The 17,409-nt window shown below is 32.5% G+C and overlaps 1 protein-coding gene across 1 annotated transcript in view; it reads right to left on the minus strand.

Moving 5' to 3' along the window:
• LOC115876219 (Down syndrome cell adhesion molecule-like protein 1) overlaps positions 1–17,409 on the minus strand; it is a 337,865-nt gene that overhangs the window by 248,186 nt on the left and 72,270 nt on the right.

A 17,409-nucleotide genomic window follows, 5' to 3' on the forward strand; every position in this document is an offset into this window, starting at 1 on the left:
TGTCATGAACTAACATACCAAATCTCGTTGTTTTATATGAAGAAAAATAACATAAGTTATAGGGGTGAGCCACTTTTGAGACGCACCCGGTATATACAGGCAAGAGTTTTACCTCTATGATATTCCTAATATTTCATCGTCATCTGAAGACATGGGGGATTTTGTACCACTCTCTGGTGGTGTAACAACAGAATATTTAAAATGTTATTTTTTCTTTAATTTTTTTCCCAAAAAAGACACTAAAAAGTTAAACATACAGGAAATGTTTTGCCTCTATCATACGCCTAATCACATTATTCAACCACTACTAACATACTACTCTTGTAATGTAACCAGAGTGTTTTATTTTTATTTTTTTATTTTACCATTTTCAAAAAACTTCGACAGTTACTTTGAGCAAAGTAGTAAATTTATAGGAAATATAATTTTTATGGCCGAATTTTGTAGTTTCTGAATTTCATATAAAAAGTATCATCCCCTATTTTCTAAGTATGACATTTAGTAACATATGTAGAGCTCTTAAAAGTGATGTAAAGGAAGTAGAGGACATTTATATTTAATTGGCAGTAACTTTCATAGTCGTATATAAATTCGGGCAATATCTTTCAAACAAATTTATTGAAGGTAACTTTATTAAAATATAGATATCAAATACACAGAATGTAAAACTTTTTATACTACCCTTAAAGAAAATAATGTGGTTTAAAACTAACTAAAATTCAAAAAGAAAAGAATACTATTTATTTTACAAAAAATATAGATATATTTTAAACCGCACAAACTTAAAACATATTTATTAACAATGATTTTCTTTGCAGGAAAACCACCTCCAAAAGTGCTATGGTTCATCAACGATCAACCAGTACAGAACACAAGCAGAATGGGAGTATCCTCCTCAACAACCACGACCTCTCCGAGTTTAAGAACGGTGAGGAGTGAACTAAGAATAACAAACTTAAGTAGGAAAGACGTCCATTCCGAACTGACCTGTCAAGCAACCAACAACAACAAAACTGGACCATTAGCAGCTACGTTACATGTGGATATGAACTGTAAGTACCAATCTATGATTTAAATATTTTTAAAGATAATAATGGTAATCGCAAAACAATTTCCGATGTACGTGATCAACTTTGAGGGACGATGAAGCGATGGTGCCAACGCTGCCAGATTGTGATGGATTTATGAGATGAATCTTAATTTAAAATTGACAAACAATAATATTTATTATATCACAACCAAACTAATATTTTAATAATTAATTGATTTATTTGTTTTATACCTTATTTTATTTATTACATATTGGCAAAAACTAGTCCATTATAACGATTATTCTAAGCGTTATTATGGGTTATTTATTTATTGATGTACGGATCTTACAACGCCATAAGTGGTAATAACAAGTAAGAGGTTGCTATTAATGCACAAACTAATAATCACAGAATTTAATAAAAACTGACTTTGAGAGTGGCATAATGTGCTTATCAATCAAACTTACTTCTCTGACTGCAGTCAAGGGTATAAAGGAGCTTTATAGTCACGTTCTCGTTCAAAATAGTTTTAAAAAACAGAGAAGCTACAAGCTGTCTACATCGACTGTTTAGATGCTTTGGCATATTTTCAACACACAATTTCAAGAAATGCTCGAAAATTTAGTTCTTTAAAGAACTGTTTGTGCTTAAAAGTACAATTTAAAAAAAGAGACTATGAAAATAGGCAAAAAAACTAGAATTACACAAAGATTCAACAACAACACGATATTATACAAAATAATGACTGACATTAGGATAATTGTCAAATAATAAAGGACAACCTTGCTGAAAACGGCGCAATGTGACCAACATAGCGATAATAAAATTCGGTTTAAACTATTTTTTGCAGCTTTAATCTAAATAAAATATCTGTTACAATCATTTGCTCTATAAAGTAAAATGAAGAGCTGCTATCTTAAATTATACAACAAATTTCAACATTTTTGCCAAAATTTCATTTAGGCAGGTTTATAGCCTTTAGTGTCAATGTCGATATGATTGATGAGGTGCATCGGAAAATGTCTTTGAATAAGAAGACTAAGGAAGGAGCATAATGCTATCCATGTATTCATGCATGGTGGGCGGAAAAGCGCCATAAAAGCACTCTAGGGTGGGGATCCTTGACAGTTCTGTTTGACGATTCATTTGACACATTTGAATTTGATTTGAAATTTTGTGGATTTGTCAGTCTTTACGGAGCTTATTTTATGTTATTTATTATTTATTCTACTACTGATAGTCGTATAAAGTTAGTAAATCTAGATGGAAATTGTGGCAGAACTTAAATTAACAGTGACACTATCGCGATTTATCGAAAAAGACTCTAAAATAGTTGGTTGTGTAGCGTGCGGTAGATCTCGGCAAAAATTGAGTGAAATAATGGAACAACTTTTCGCTAGTAAGTGACTATATAATATACATACATGTAGTAAACCGATCATTTATGAAATTCAATTTAAATTAACTAAATTATATATTTTTCTTTTGCATTTTAGCTTTTATTTATTACTTGTCAAAGATTAGATGTCAAAAGAATTTAGATACGTTAATTTGACTTTACCTGCTTCAGTAGCGTATCGGATGTTTGTGTTAATAAATACTTATTATAACTTATCTATTTTATTAGAATTATATATTTTTATAACAATTTTAATAACTACCAACATTTATTCACAACGTAAAATAAAACAACAAATTATTGAGTCTACCCCATCTGCCACCCTACATCATAGTTTTACATTTTTTTAAATAAAATTAGAACGACACTGATAAACCGGAATTTAAGTCGGCCATATTTGAGGCCCATCGCGGTGTACCTAAGATTTTTGATATGCTCCTTCCTTAGTCTTCTTATTCAAAGGAAAATGTTTAATAATTTTTTGTACCATGGGAATTATAAAGTGTCAATAACCTCGGAAAATTATTGTGCCTCAGTTATTAATGCCCTTATAATTCCCTTGATAGAGAAATAACTATTAATTGAAGTTCTTCTTTCTTAATTTCACCAACAACGCCACAAATCAAATCAAATGACCAGAAAAAAATAAGAAAAAAAACTAAAAAAACTCTTCGGAAAAAAACTCGAATTTAATCCATCACTTTTGGACCGATGGGAGGCTGGAACTGACAGATTTGTAATCAAATTTTAATCGAAGGAAAACATCTCTCAACTTTTAATTTTCAATTTGGCTGAAATTTCTCTGGCGGCTCCTTAATTTAATCGGAAAGTGCAAAATTGTTTTATTGTGGTTGAGTAAAATCGGCTCTTCTGGAAACTTTGTGTCGCCTCTCAAAAATATATTTAGAAATTAAGTACGTGGGCCTATACATCTCAAATACAATGGATGAGCGGAGCAAGGTTATGCCGGGTCCAGACCAAGGCGAACAGATTTTGAGACAAAACCCGAAAAAAAAATGAGAAATTCGGACAAGACAAAGTGTCTATATCGCGAGGACAAATCTACAACAAAGTTCAGAATATGCGAATCAGTTTTGTTAATAATGTGACCTTTCTACCAGGAAAAAGTTAAAGATATATTACTAGCAGCCAGTACGTAGGCTTACCCCTATAACGTTTTTACTTTTTTAGATAAAAAAACGAGATTTCGTATGTTTGTATATGACATCCCAAGTAGCAAATTTTATTTTATAAAGGCTGTATAAACAGCTATGTGATAATTTTTATAGGATACCTCAATTCATATAACGTGCTATATGACCGTAATATGATAGCTTTACAATCAAAAAAGGCCCATTTTTATACAACCGTTTAGTAGTATAGAAGTTCTATAAAAGGGGTATACATCTCTTATGCAAACTTCTATTTTACACAGCGTTATATGACTATTATAAAACTAGTTTTATTGTGTATTACGTGGTCACATCTAAGAAACAGAACAATAAAAACATTTTATCATTTAGCGAGGTACAAGAGTATTTTATTTTTTACCGAAGAATATTACGAGCAAATTATATTTTAAGCGTTCCGTAAAATGAATCTAGAGGATGTGGATTGTTAAAAAGGAGACTTTACTCGACAATGAAAATGGCGGGTAGAGCCAGAAGGTACAACAAATATGTAATATAAAAAATCATTAATAGGGTTTGAAAAGTAGACAATTTTTGTTGCGCCGAAAATTTTACTGGTAGATTATAGGTATGTATTTGGCAAAAATTAAAGCGCTTTAATTTTCCATTAAGGGTTTACATATAAATTTAAACAATAAAATAAAATTTTCAAAAAATTCTTGTTTTAATTTTAATTAAACACTTTATTACTGTATGTGGGAATCTTATCACAAAATAGTTCTCAAAAATAACATTTTACAATTTATTTTGATGTTTTTAATGTTGCTTCATATAATGGCGGTCATAAGCCATACAAAAATTCTGCCTTAAACATGGCAAATTATAATGCAACCATTTTATTATAAATGAATCCCTTAAATAAATCTTTGTTGTAAAATAAAACGGTATAGGATAAATATTTATCATTACGTAGAATTTCCACGCACTATAGAACTATTTTGGACATATCGAAATTTGTGACAAATAGATGTTGCCAAATCTAATTTGATTAGTATTTAAACTAACAAACATGATCAGATTTTCATGGATTCATGCACGCAATGCATTTCATGCGTGCCCGACGAGTGAGCCGCAACATAAGGACTTAACATAAGGAAAAACAACAATAAAATAATACAAACATTACTACAGTAAAACTTTCACATCAACGTGGCAACAATGCTTTGAAGAAGCCAGACAACCCGAGAGATTTTGGCTTTTGAGAACCCAGGGATTTCTCGGGATTATTTGTCGTAATTTCGAGGAATTTTTTCTTACATGCTCTTTATAACTACCACTGCGTTTGTTAACTTTTTTCCAACTTTTGTCCAGAATTCATAATAGCTGTGATTGATTATACTCGTACGTAGATATTACTTTTTGTAATTCAGAACAATAACAAAATAAATAACTACGTATACCATTTAATTTAAAAATGAGGTTATATTATACATTACCTGTTTTATAATGCAGATATTACAGCGAATTTATTTTGTTAATCACAATTTTATCATATAAGGCTATATAACTGGTGTTGTATACAGCACCCGTAGCTTTAACGCAATAAAACATTCTATCATACAACGTAATACAACTTTAATAAGATAAGTTTAAGTAACTATTATATGATCTTGTGACTATTAGTTATATGAATATTATAGAACTCTTTTACATGGTGGGTATAAGAGTCTAATAAAAATAATATGTTTGTTATCATATAGCATTGTCTTATTAAGTGTTATATCATACTAAAAGAAATTATCGTTTAATGCGTTATAGGATACGTTGTAAAAATCACTAGAAAATAGTTTAATATGACAACTTTTATTAAAAAACGGAATGGTCGAAACCAACCGCTTAATAAAATCAAGCAGTCCTTAAGACAACGCTATTCGACTATTATAAAATAATTCAATCCTTTTAGAATTTCTTTTTGCCACTTGGGATAAATTAGGATTGATTAGCGTATTCCACTGTTTTTGGTCACTTCCTTTTTCACCGTTTTTTGATTTATAAATGGCACCCTCGGTATTTTTTGTAGCAAGAAGAGTAATTTTGTACAAAATAATTATGAATTTCGCAGCTCCTGAAAAAGTTAGGACGGTTAAACGGCATTTTGCAGGAAGTAGTATTGTCGCTGTGTTAGATATGTTCGGATCTCAGTCTCCGGACAGCCTGTACCGAATAAGTCAACAGTTTAAAGAATAAATCTGAGGTTTGAAACTAAAGGCCCTTAGGTATTAAGCACATGGAAGTGTGAAGACAAAAATAATTGAACTAGAAGAAAACAACAATGACTTGAATATTCTTTGTTAGGCGTGAATTTTACAATCATTTTAGGTATTGTTTGGTTGTAAATCGGGGTTATATAAACATTTTATTAATTAGCATAGTTTAATAAAGTTCCTTTAGTTACATATATTTCTTTTATTTGTTAAATTATTGTGGATGTATGTGGTATCAGCGAGGCCTGCAAGTGATCGAGTAATGAACAGCAAACACAAGTCATACACCGAATACTATTCTCAGTTCAACTAATTCTTTTGTAGATGATCGTTCCAATTCAGAAAAAAATTACCACCTTTTTCAAACCACAAAAATTCTTGTAAACAAAAACAAATGTGATATCGAATTTGACAATGACAAAATCATATTTTTGTTGGAATTTTAATTGTAGCTTTCTCTGGGCCGTATTAATTTTTTTGTAATTTGAAGGTAGATTTTTCTAAATAACTTTTAGATGCCTATTCCAAATAAAACAAAATTCTAGACGACACACAGTGCTTCGTCCCATGGACAAAAATCAAAAAATAAGTTAAAATTTACTAATATCTGAATATATAATTTTATACTTATAGCAATGTTCAACCATCCTGTATATTATTTTTCATAAACAGCGTTTTTGTTAGCAAATATTTTCACTAAAAATAAATTTTGCGATCATTATCTCATCAGTGAAAAGAAAAAATTCATAGTAGTTCTGTATATTATGGAGTTAAACGGGTACGTACTTAATTGAAAGCTACTATGGATATTGTTAAACAAGGTATGTACTTTTAAATTTATTTTTTAAACAAGTTCGTGATTGTTTAGTTTTATTTATTTTTAAGATGATTCTTAAATGGGTATAAAAAATTTTACGTTTTCAAACTTCAAAAAGGCATTTAAAAAAACATATCAAAACATATCGTATTTATTGAATATTTTTGTTGCCATATTCATACACTTTTAATTTTTGTATAGATCACCTGCGTCAGCTTGCGACGAACTTTATTTTATAATACTTTTCAGATGGAGTAAAATTGATAAGCAATGCCGATCTGGCTAATACTTGAGTTGATCATAAGGACAAAAACTCAAAATTGAAAAAGTCCACTATGTTGGAGCGAAACGTCGCATAAAAAAAGTGTCCATCTTTCAATTTATTATAAAATCTCATACCCAAGAAAAGGAAAAAATAATATATGGATATGATCTATTAAAGAGGTAACTATTAACATCCGAACCCCCTCAAACCGACCAAATGAACAGTAACAACGCGAAAAGTAACATATTAGAAAATGATGTACAGAAATATCTTATATGTGAGGATACTTCATCTACCTGTGATTTGGATACTATAAATTTGAAAGATTCTGTCAGCAGTGATTCTCCTGAATCAGAAGTTACGATCTATGCATTTTGTTGTCCTAATGTAAATTTATAGTATCTTTAATTTTTTTTTTTTTAATTAAATATAACATTAATGTTTCTTTTTCATTAAAGAAAAACATTTTTATCTTATATTAGGCTTATATTGTAGGAATCATGTTCTAATGTTATTTCAATTCTTTTTTTATCACAGGAATTTATTTAATACTTACACTGTTTTCATACTATAACTTATTATTTGCTTAGAGGGAACACAGCTCCAACATTATTATTATTTATAAGATTTTTTTTCATAAACGTGGGACTAAGAACATCATCATTTAGTACAATGAGAGTACTCAACTTAGAAGTTTTAGAAAGTAAATGGAAAACTGAGTGGCGCCCAGTATATTATAAAGACGTAATTATCACAATTTAATTTTTACTAGCTTACGACCCATTGCTCACCGGCGAACAGCTCCGTCGCATAGTATTAGTTGTTTTAATATTTTTTTTAAAAGAAAATTCTTATAAAAAAACATTCCATCATTTTTTTATAACTTCTAATGCTACACACCATTTCTAAAAACTGGGTCCAGAACCCTAAAAATTATTATTTTTTGTATGTAAACTGACAGATAGAACGTTACGTGTATTTAGGGCTTAACAAACAAGAAACTCAATTATGTATATCATTTTCCCAAACAAAATATTTTTCTTCGAAAATATGTTTATATTATTATATTACATACAACGGGAAAAACAGCAAAGAAAACGATATCAACGGTATCCTATTCAAAAATATGAACGACGAGCTAAATTTTTAAACACAATAAGAACCCAAAAAGCACATTTTCCGCATAAAAGCTTTATATACTCCCTGGGAAACTGGAGTCGGGGCGAAGTTCGTATTACGAGAGGCTGGGGAAAGAGCGAGGCGCACCAAAAACATATCGCTAGACTTACTTACTGTTTACTTTGTAATAAAATACGGAGATAAATATTCCCGAGACGCGGTTAAAGTTCGGGAATTGAACAACGGTTTTAGCATATTTTCGAATGGTTGAATTGCCGGGAAGTATGCGAAAACATTTTTTTACGTATTCTGATCGATATTTCTTCGGTATTTATTAAGGTTATGTTAACGGTTAATTAATGTAGAATGTAAAATATACAGGTTGGTCCGAACTGTATTCTGGAAACTTCAGCAGCATATTTTGCAGATAAAATGAAGTAAAAAAGTTCGTTTAAATGTATGTCCTAAAATACTTAGTACAGAACAGGATGTAGAAGTTTCATTTTTATTTCAATTTTTTCCAAATAATTTCTGAACTAACGTGGATCATTGGATAAAAATTGGTGCCTGGGATATGACTACTAATTGTAGGCGGCGCCACCTACATATTTTTTAAATGGTTTGAAGACTAATAACTTTTCATCCGAGCCGTATACAGGCCCGGCAATGGATCTCTAGGCATAGGAATTACATGCATTGGAATGAAACGCCTATAAAAAGTCTATGCTTAAACAGAGATAGACAACAACTTCCCCGTTTCCACTTCCACTACGACTGTCTACTTAGACAAACTCCAATAAGAAAAATACGATATCACAACATAGCTAAAATAAAGTAATCAACAGCATTAAGGGTCTATTATGTTTATCAGGAATAAAAGTCAGAAATAACTATCCTACATTAAACATTTATTGAAAACGAACACAAGTATCATCAATTAGTCACAGTGATCCCAATAAAACCGCAAGTTATTTTAAATAGATTCGAATTTAGTAACTGTATTCTTTGAACTAAGTAAGCTACTTAATAAAAACAGGTGAAATTTATGTATGTCTCAATACGATGATGTTTCGAAACAAGTCGTGTACAATAACCTTCAAAAATGAATCCGTGTTAGCGATTCTCACATAAAAGATCATACTGAAGTAAAACGTACCGTTAAGGACAAAGCATGACTTATAATGTTAACTAAAAGGTAAATTTTGACTATCATATATGGAATAAATGACAACAATTCACAGAGATATTCAAAATATTATCTCAAAGTAAAAAAAATTTAGGGAATACCTTGTGTGTTGAACTTAGAACTTATCTGTATTTTTTTTTTAATTTATGACGTAGTGAACAGATAGGCAGGCAGTCTCCAGACTAACGGAAGTGGATGTAGACTCTTCGATAGTAGCAGGAGTCTTCGATATCAGTAGAATAAATGTAGAGTCATAAATACTGTCTCAAAAGTGGTTACTCATATGCCAATTACTTATACGTCAATTTCTTATACGCCAGTTACTGGTCTGAAAATCAGCTGTACACATTCCAAAATATAGCCAAACTATATGCTGATCCAAACCAGTAATGCACAATCAAACATTATCAAAATAAATAAAAACGGGAATAATGTGATCTTATTCCAGGAAAAGGCCAAAAAAAACACGAACTAGGCTCTGAACAGTATATTCTACAGGATTTCAAATCTCCACTTTTGGATACCCGTGCCTTTACTGTTAGGAAAAGTGTTTCAGAAAGCCCTTTTTCTCTGAGATTCGTCGGACGCTGAACCACGCGTCTTTTTCTGATCTCAATCTCTCGGAAAAAGCCTCTGTCCTCCTTTTCGCAAAACGGAAGTCTTCGAATTGACAGGTCATATGACCAAAGGCAATTAAGTGAACTCTATCGTCTATACTGAATAAAATTTGTTTTTATGGAAAGGAACCGCTACCTGTACTGAATGAAGTTTAACATCTAGCGAATAGATGGCGCCAGAAATATTAAAATTTGGAATTTTATAAAAAGAAAAATAAAACGCTACAAAGGTTGATTCTCACTATACCTTCCGTTCAACTAGAGCAACGGACGGCATGGCTAAACCTGTGCAAAGTCCAGAGACTGGCATGCGTTTGCATCACAGGAGCGATGAGAACCTGTCCAACAGCAGCAATGGAGGTCGTTCTAGATCTAATACCACTGCACGTTGTCATCGGTAGATATGCCAATGCGACAATGTTTAGAATGGTCACTAACGGAATCAGTACTGGGAGAATTGTCAGATCAGAGGCTTGGAACACCCTCAAAAAGGAAATACCACTCCTGCAACTCCCACTCGATAATATGCCGAGAATTTACAACTTTGAGAAACACCTCAATGTAGTATTGAGCAATAAAAAGGATTGGAAGAGAGAAACGTCTGCTCCAAAACCAATGTGTGAACAGAGATCGGAGCATTTGGGTTGAGAACTAAATACTCCGAACCAATGGGCACCTACCCCAGCATCTTACAGGCAGAAATCTACTCTATCGAAAGATGCGTACAACTTATCTTAGATAGGAACTATCGGAAACAAGAAATATCCATCTTATCTGATAGTCAAGCAGCGTTAAAAACAATCAACTCAGTATCAATCAATTCGAAATTGGTCAAAGAATGCATAGAGAAGCCGAATAAATTAGGCAAAGAAAACAAAGTAAAAAAATCTAAATTCTAATACCTTCCGTTTCCATTCCATATCAACTCCGTATTCGTTCCGTATTTTTGATTCTATTCACGCTATACGTTATGCTTTCGTTCCGTATCAGTTCCGTATACTTTTTATTGTACATTTTAATTGAAGTGCTTCTTTATTAGAAATTACTAAAGAAGCACTTCAATTAAAATGTACAATAAAAAATATGGAATTGTTGAAATATTCAACACCACAAATAAAATTAAATGACCACTAAAAAAATTAGAAAAAAAAATGAAAAACTTCTTCCGAAGAAGAAAAGAAAAACCGAATTTAATCCATCACTTTTGGACCGAACGAAGGCTGGAACTGACAGATTTGTAATCAAATTTTAATCGAAGGAAAACATCTCTCAACTTTTAATTTTCAATTTGGCTGAAATTTCTCGGCTTCTTGAATTAAGCCGAAAGCGCGAAATGTTTTATTGTGGTTGACTCAAATCACTCCTCCGAAAACTTCGCCACTTCGAAATGTATTTTGAAATTAAGTATAGATCGTATCAAATAAACTTTGATTGCTTGATTAGCTTGACCGGTACAGCATTGCTTATTAAACGGTTTTATTTAGCTCGACAAATTAGCAATTGAAATTTAAGTACCTTCCTGTTGTCAGATTGATCTGAAATTTGGTACACACCTTTAGTTCCGATGACAATACAATATAGTAATATCAATAAAATTGTAAATCTAAGATGGCCGCCGGTACAAAATGGCGGATTTCATATTTTTCCACAACCCCCTCAATATGGGTATCAAATGAAAGGGCTACACTAGTAGAATACTGTGATTATGACAAAATTTAAAATCCAAGATGGACGTCGTTACAAAATGGCGTATTAGGTGAGGGCATGAGTAGTCGTGTCCAGAACAGTTGTGTCCAAGATTGTGTGACGTTAGAAGGACAGATAAAAAAAATAAGTGATTAGATATACCTACGTAGTTAGCGGTAGCTTTACCACCCAAGTTAAGGTAATAGGTTAAAACGTGCTGAGGACTGTATGGCATTAGGGTGGCTAAAATGTAATGTTGCAAGTGTTTTCCCCTCAAGATTGGGCGCCTCTTGTTGTATATTATAGCCTTGCCCCTCTACTGGACCTCTGGGCGGGTCGACCGTTAAAATGTCCATTACTCGTGGGAACAACATGGAAACAATAAATTAAAAAACAAACAAAAATAAAAACGAAACTGCTACACAACGAAAAAGAAGGCTCGAAAAGGCGAAAGAAAAGTATAGAACGAAACGTGCAAAAGAAAGTGAATATGAAACCTGAAACCGAAGAGAACGATTAGCAACAGAAACACCTGAGCAACATGATGCCAGGTTAATAGCACAACGTGAGAGACAAAGGCAGCTGGTAGAGTCAGAAACACTTGAGCGTCATGAGTCCAGACTAGCATCACAACGTGACAGACAGAGAGAGTTGTTAGCGGCAGAAACACCTAAGCGTCATGAGTCTAGGCTGGCATCACAAGGAGAGAGACAAAGAGAGTTGTTAGCGTCAGAAACACCTGAGCGTCAGATTGTAATAAATTATTAGTAAAAAACCATGTAATAATTATGCACTAAATGAATTAAATAGATATTCGGTAGGCATTTCCGTTAAATACTAAAAACTAGAAAATAAAAATCGGTAAAAACTTTTAAGTTAAACGGTTTTTATCTTATGTGCACTGAAAAGGTAGAAAATAATTTAGTTAATTATATTTTTGAACTTCTAGTTCAAATATTTTAGTACTAGGCAGAATATAGCTTTTAGGGATATTAGACTAAAATAAAAACGTGGGGCCCATTAACTATTGTTGTAATACTTTCTTCTATACTAAGTGTGGATTGCATCGACTTACTATAATCGTAACTGGAGATTTTGACAATCAATAACCAGCCGTGGCGGCTTCACCAGCGAACGCCGAGCTCATGATCTACCAAAGTATAAAGATATGCTTTGCCATAGGTAGGATTTCAGAGGGGCCCCACGTTTTTATTTTAGTCTAATATGCCCAAAAGCTATTCTGCCTAGTACTAAAATATTTCTGAACTAGAAGTTCAAAATACCTAATTGTTATTATTATTTTCTAGTTTTCAGTGCACATAAGATAAAACCGTTTAAATTAAAAGTTTTTTTACCGATTTTTTATTTTTTAAATATTTTCTTTTGATCAAAATATATTAGGAAACAAAAATAAATTAATTATAAATATATAAACAGTTATTATTTACATCAACCAAACTCACCTCCGTAACAGCACTTAAGGGGTATAAAGGACCATTACTATGGCTTTCCCGTTCAAAATATTCTAATAAGTTTCTGCAACGTTTTTTGCAACGGCTATTAAGCTATCCGGTACCAATTTGCGCTAAAAGAGGTTCTAAAAAGAACAATGTTCGACTGCAAGGTCTGCTAGTAAAAATGTTTAAGCTTAAAGTTTTACAGCACAATTCATTTAAACATGATTTAAACTAAAAACTCGTAATCCAAAATTAAAGTGTCAAAACGAATGACAATGTCAGGAAGTAAATAAATATATGTGACAACTTAAAATTTTTACAGCAGAGCTACCACCTGAATCCCAGCGGGAAATTTAAGTTCTAATTAATCAGCCCGGCGACGAATATGTTCCGATGGTTGACAACAATAAATTTAAATGTCGCTCCCTAGATTACGTAACTGAAAGTTTAATTTTTGTCAAATATATTAAGTTATGTCTAATTGCATGACTAGAATTATTGTATTGAGAGTCAATTTGACTAGTCCAAAAAAGTAGCAAAATAAAAGCGTTCGGCATTTAACGTTTAACGGAAATTAAATATAAAGGATTATACTATGTCGGTATTGTAGCACATTTTCAGATAACTTCTTTATTTTTAAGATTTCGATGGTGAAACATTAACAAAATATAGCTTATATTTGTTTGCAGAAGACAAGAAAAGCTAAAAAATAAACACATTTCAAGAGTATGCCAAGGGCTAAAAGAACATACAATTAACAACAGAACTCACAAACTGTACGACGTTATAACGTCACCTTGGGTGAAAAAAGTTTATAATGGGAACTCAGGTTCACCAGGTTCCGTTACAAATAGGTTCCAGCTAGCTCAGTGAATAATTAAGTTAAATATATATGCACAGAACAAGAGATATCAAAAGGGAGGTGTATGGAAAAAGTGTACTGATTGAAAAGTCTAAAATGTACTGGATTCGTTTAATAAATATTAAATTTAAAGTTAAAACAAATTGTCAAGATCTATCATAAAATGTAGCAAATATTTAAATACGAAATAATGAAATATATATATATACTAGTAAAAATGAACTATCCGTAAAATAAATTAAATCATGAATAGTATCACAAAATATTGTTGTGACTAAACTGTGAACAACCCTGATGCGTATTTGTGATTATGATTAAATGACTATAAAAAATAAAATGAAATTTAAATGTAAAAAAAAATCCCCTGGTAGACCAAGTTCACATACGATCGTATTTTAATGTAATAAATTTTAATCAATCATAAACGCAATAAAATAAGAGATGATTAAAGTCTTATCTGTCATCCAGTGGTCGTTCCAGTCAGTCCATGAGAAAATCCAGGTGTCTGGTCTTCAGTATCCCAGTGGCATTCCTCGTCACAGTGGCATTCACGTCACAATGGCATTAGTTGCAGTACCAAATCCAGTACAAAAAATTGATAAAAATCTTAAGCTAAACCGTAATCATCACTAAGGAGTAATAGCTACAAGGAACAAGAAAGAAGAAGAAGAAGAACCCTAAAATATGATCTATTTTAGTGACATGTTCTGATTTGGGCTTAATAAAATACCTTTCCACCATGTGGACGTTCCAAAACAAAATGGCGTCGCCACACGTTACTCCATGGAAAAGGGTTCTTTAAAAGTCCTCGTACTCATCTCGTACGACCATCACACACAGTCCGTGTTGTAAAATCCTGTCCTCTAAAATAAATAGTTGTACAAAAGAACATTACACAGTGTACGTATGTCTCTTACCAACTGACGAATATATCCCTCTACAAGGCTTCTCTGGAATTCTGAACCACACACAGGCCAAAATCGCCCACAACTAGTGCCAAAACTGCACAACCAGTCTTCTCGACCCACAATAGAATTCCAGACAACTCCAAAGAAACAATCCCAATTCGGAACGGCAAAGCAAGGCCAAAAACTTCAATGGAGTTTTTATCAGTCAGTCAGGATCAGAAATGCTGCGTTTACCACGGCGGTTCGAAGTACAAGGGCGAGTTATTTGCAAAATCCTCAGAACATGCTCGATTCCAAGTCAGAAATACCAACATAAAATATAACACAGGCAACCAGTAAAACAAAAGACCCAAAATAAAATTTGACATAAAATTTTATTTAATGCATACAGATTGAGTGAAACATTTTATTACATCATAATAAAATTATAATAATCCCTATACGAACATAATATCTTCGGAAAATTATTAATACATTTTCCGATCATATATAAAAAAACCGTTTAAAAAGATCGAAAACCTAATTTACAAAGATCTGTCAACCTTCAACGCCGGTGTCACACAATCAGCTGACAAACAATTGAAACGTCAGTCTGTAAATCGTAATATAAACAAGATGTAATTTAGGGAAAACTCAACTATAATCAGGTAAAACCAATTGATTCCACACAGGAAAAATACATAATAAAATCCTTAACCCATATGTATATATGCAGACCCAATATTCCCACTTGTTGCGTTGAAAACAGACAAAAGATAATCACATCAAGTCTATGTTCAAGAATCCTCCGAAGAAATATGCCAAGAATTATCCTAACACAAGCATAAGTCTAAATAAAGAATTAGTAACCACTGTAGAAAGAAAGGTAGTTTTAAACAGACAAATTGATATTATATTAATGAGCTTTTATATTACAGTTATCGGAGACAACTCCATCCAAAGAAATTGTTGTGATGATGAGACTTATAGATAAGATATTATTAGAAATTATATGCCCCACGTTGGGCGCCAAAATTGCCACGCCCTTTCTTATTCGAAGTTCAATAAAACACAAAGTTTACTTAATCTGAATGAGTTGCATAGAGGCCACTAGCTTTTTAATTTTAACAGCCATCAATAAAAGGGCGCCACGAGATTATACTCTATGAACTCGGCAATAAAGATGTAACTATTAAGTAGACTTCAACACTAACCTCGAACTGTTGAGTGCAACTATCATGAACTTCAAATATTCTATAACTATTTGTACTTAAGTGACTCTAACTTAACTATGAGACTAGACTGTAAATAATACTACTAAAAATATTTAAGCAATATATTGAAATATTAAAAAGTTAAATAGGATATATAAAAAGTTATTATATAAAGAAAAGAAATGAATGAAATGTAATTGAAGGTAAATGAAAATAGATGTAAAGTGAAATGAAATTTAAATCAATAAAACTAAAAGTATGACGTCATAATCCCCCTTACTTAAACTAAGTACAAAATCCTGGGTAGATTACAAATATCAAACTAAATCTAAACAGTCTTACTCTAATCGATATACAATCTTGAAACAACTCGGAAGTTCCTCCGGCTGAGCTACGGTGTATAGCTACAGGGTGGCTACGGCGGTGCACAGCAGCTCGGTGTACTGTCACTGGAGCCCACGGATTTCAGCAGACGTACGGATGCCGGCCAGGTGTAGGACTTCAAAAGGTGAACATAAAAAAAACCTCAATGAGGGTTTATGATGTCCAACGGGTAACTCTACACACGGGCAACAGGAACGGATGGAATTCTGGACTGTTCTGTTCTACGGTCTGGATCGGTCTTCTTGCTCTTGAACTATCGGGGACTTCTTGGGCACGTGGAATCGGAATATCGGTCGGAAAATTTGGCTATTTAATCCCTTACGGAAATTGGTCGGCGGTCCATAAAAATCATCAAAATCCAACCACGCCTCTGACCAAAGGTGTTTCGAAGCCTTAATCCTTCTCTAGGAAGACCTGCTATTCACCTACAGGGAATGCTTCACGAAACGGCAGCCAGTTCTTCACGACGACACTCTTCAGCCGGGGAGTACACAAGAAGTGATGCAAGGATTCGATTTCCTTCACAAAATCAGATTTCAAACGGAAATCTCCTCCAGGATATAGATAGAGAACTATATATCTCGACTAGTCCAACTCACAAAAGGCATAAATAAAAACGACGTTCTAGAATATTTTTCATTGTCATAATTCATATCCGGTCAATGAACGAACTTATTCACAAGTTCCCACCATTAAATGAACGAATTGCACACTGCGATCCACATCAAAAATAACCAATTTAACTACGAAATTTTATCTGATAATTATAAAATTTCAATAACCAAAACAAAGGATAAATAAATCTAAAAACATCTGATTTGATCTGACAGTGACAAGGGACAAGTGATGACCAAAGATTTAGAGAGATGGACAAAAATTCTAATGCTGGGCGGCATCCAGTGATAATATTCTGTGGCTCTATAGCGCGGTGTATATCGGGTTGCATAATTGTAAAATTTAAATAAAATAATATTTAACAATAAAATTATAGTAAACATGATGCAAAAATAATAGCTATTTGCGATATTTTATGAGCTAGCACACAGAGGTCGTTGCGAGGAAATTTGACTGTTACAATGTACAGTTAAGAA

The sequence above is a fragment of the Sitophilus oryzae genome, unplaced genomic scaffold, assembly GCF_002938485.1.
Source record: "Sitophilus oryzae breed Bouriz unplaced genomic scaffold, Soryzae_2.0 scaffold_1420_pilon_pilon, whole genome shotgun sequence".
NCBI lineage: Eukaryota > Metazoa > Arthropoda > Insecta > Coleoptera > Curculionidae > Sitophilus > Sitophilus oryzae.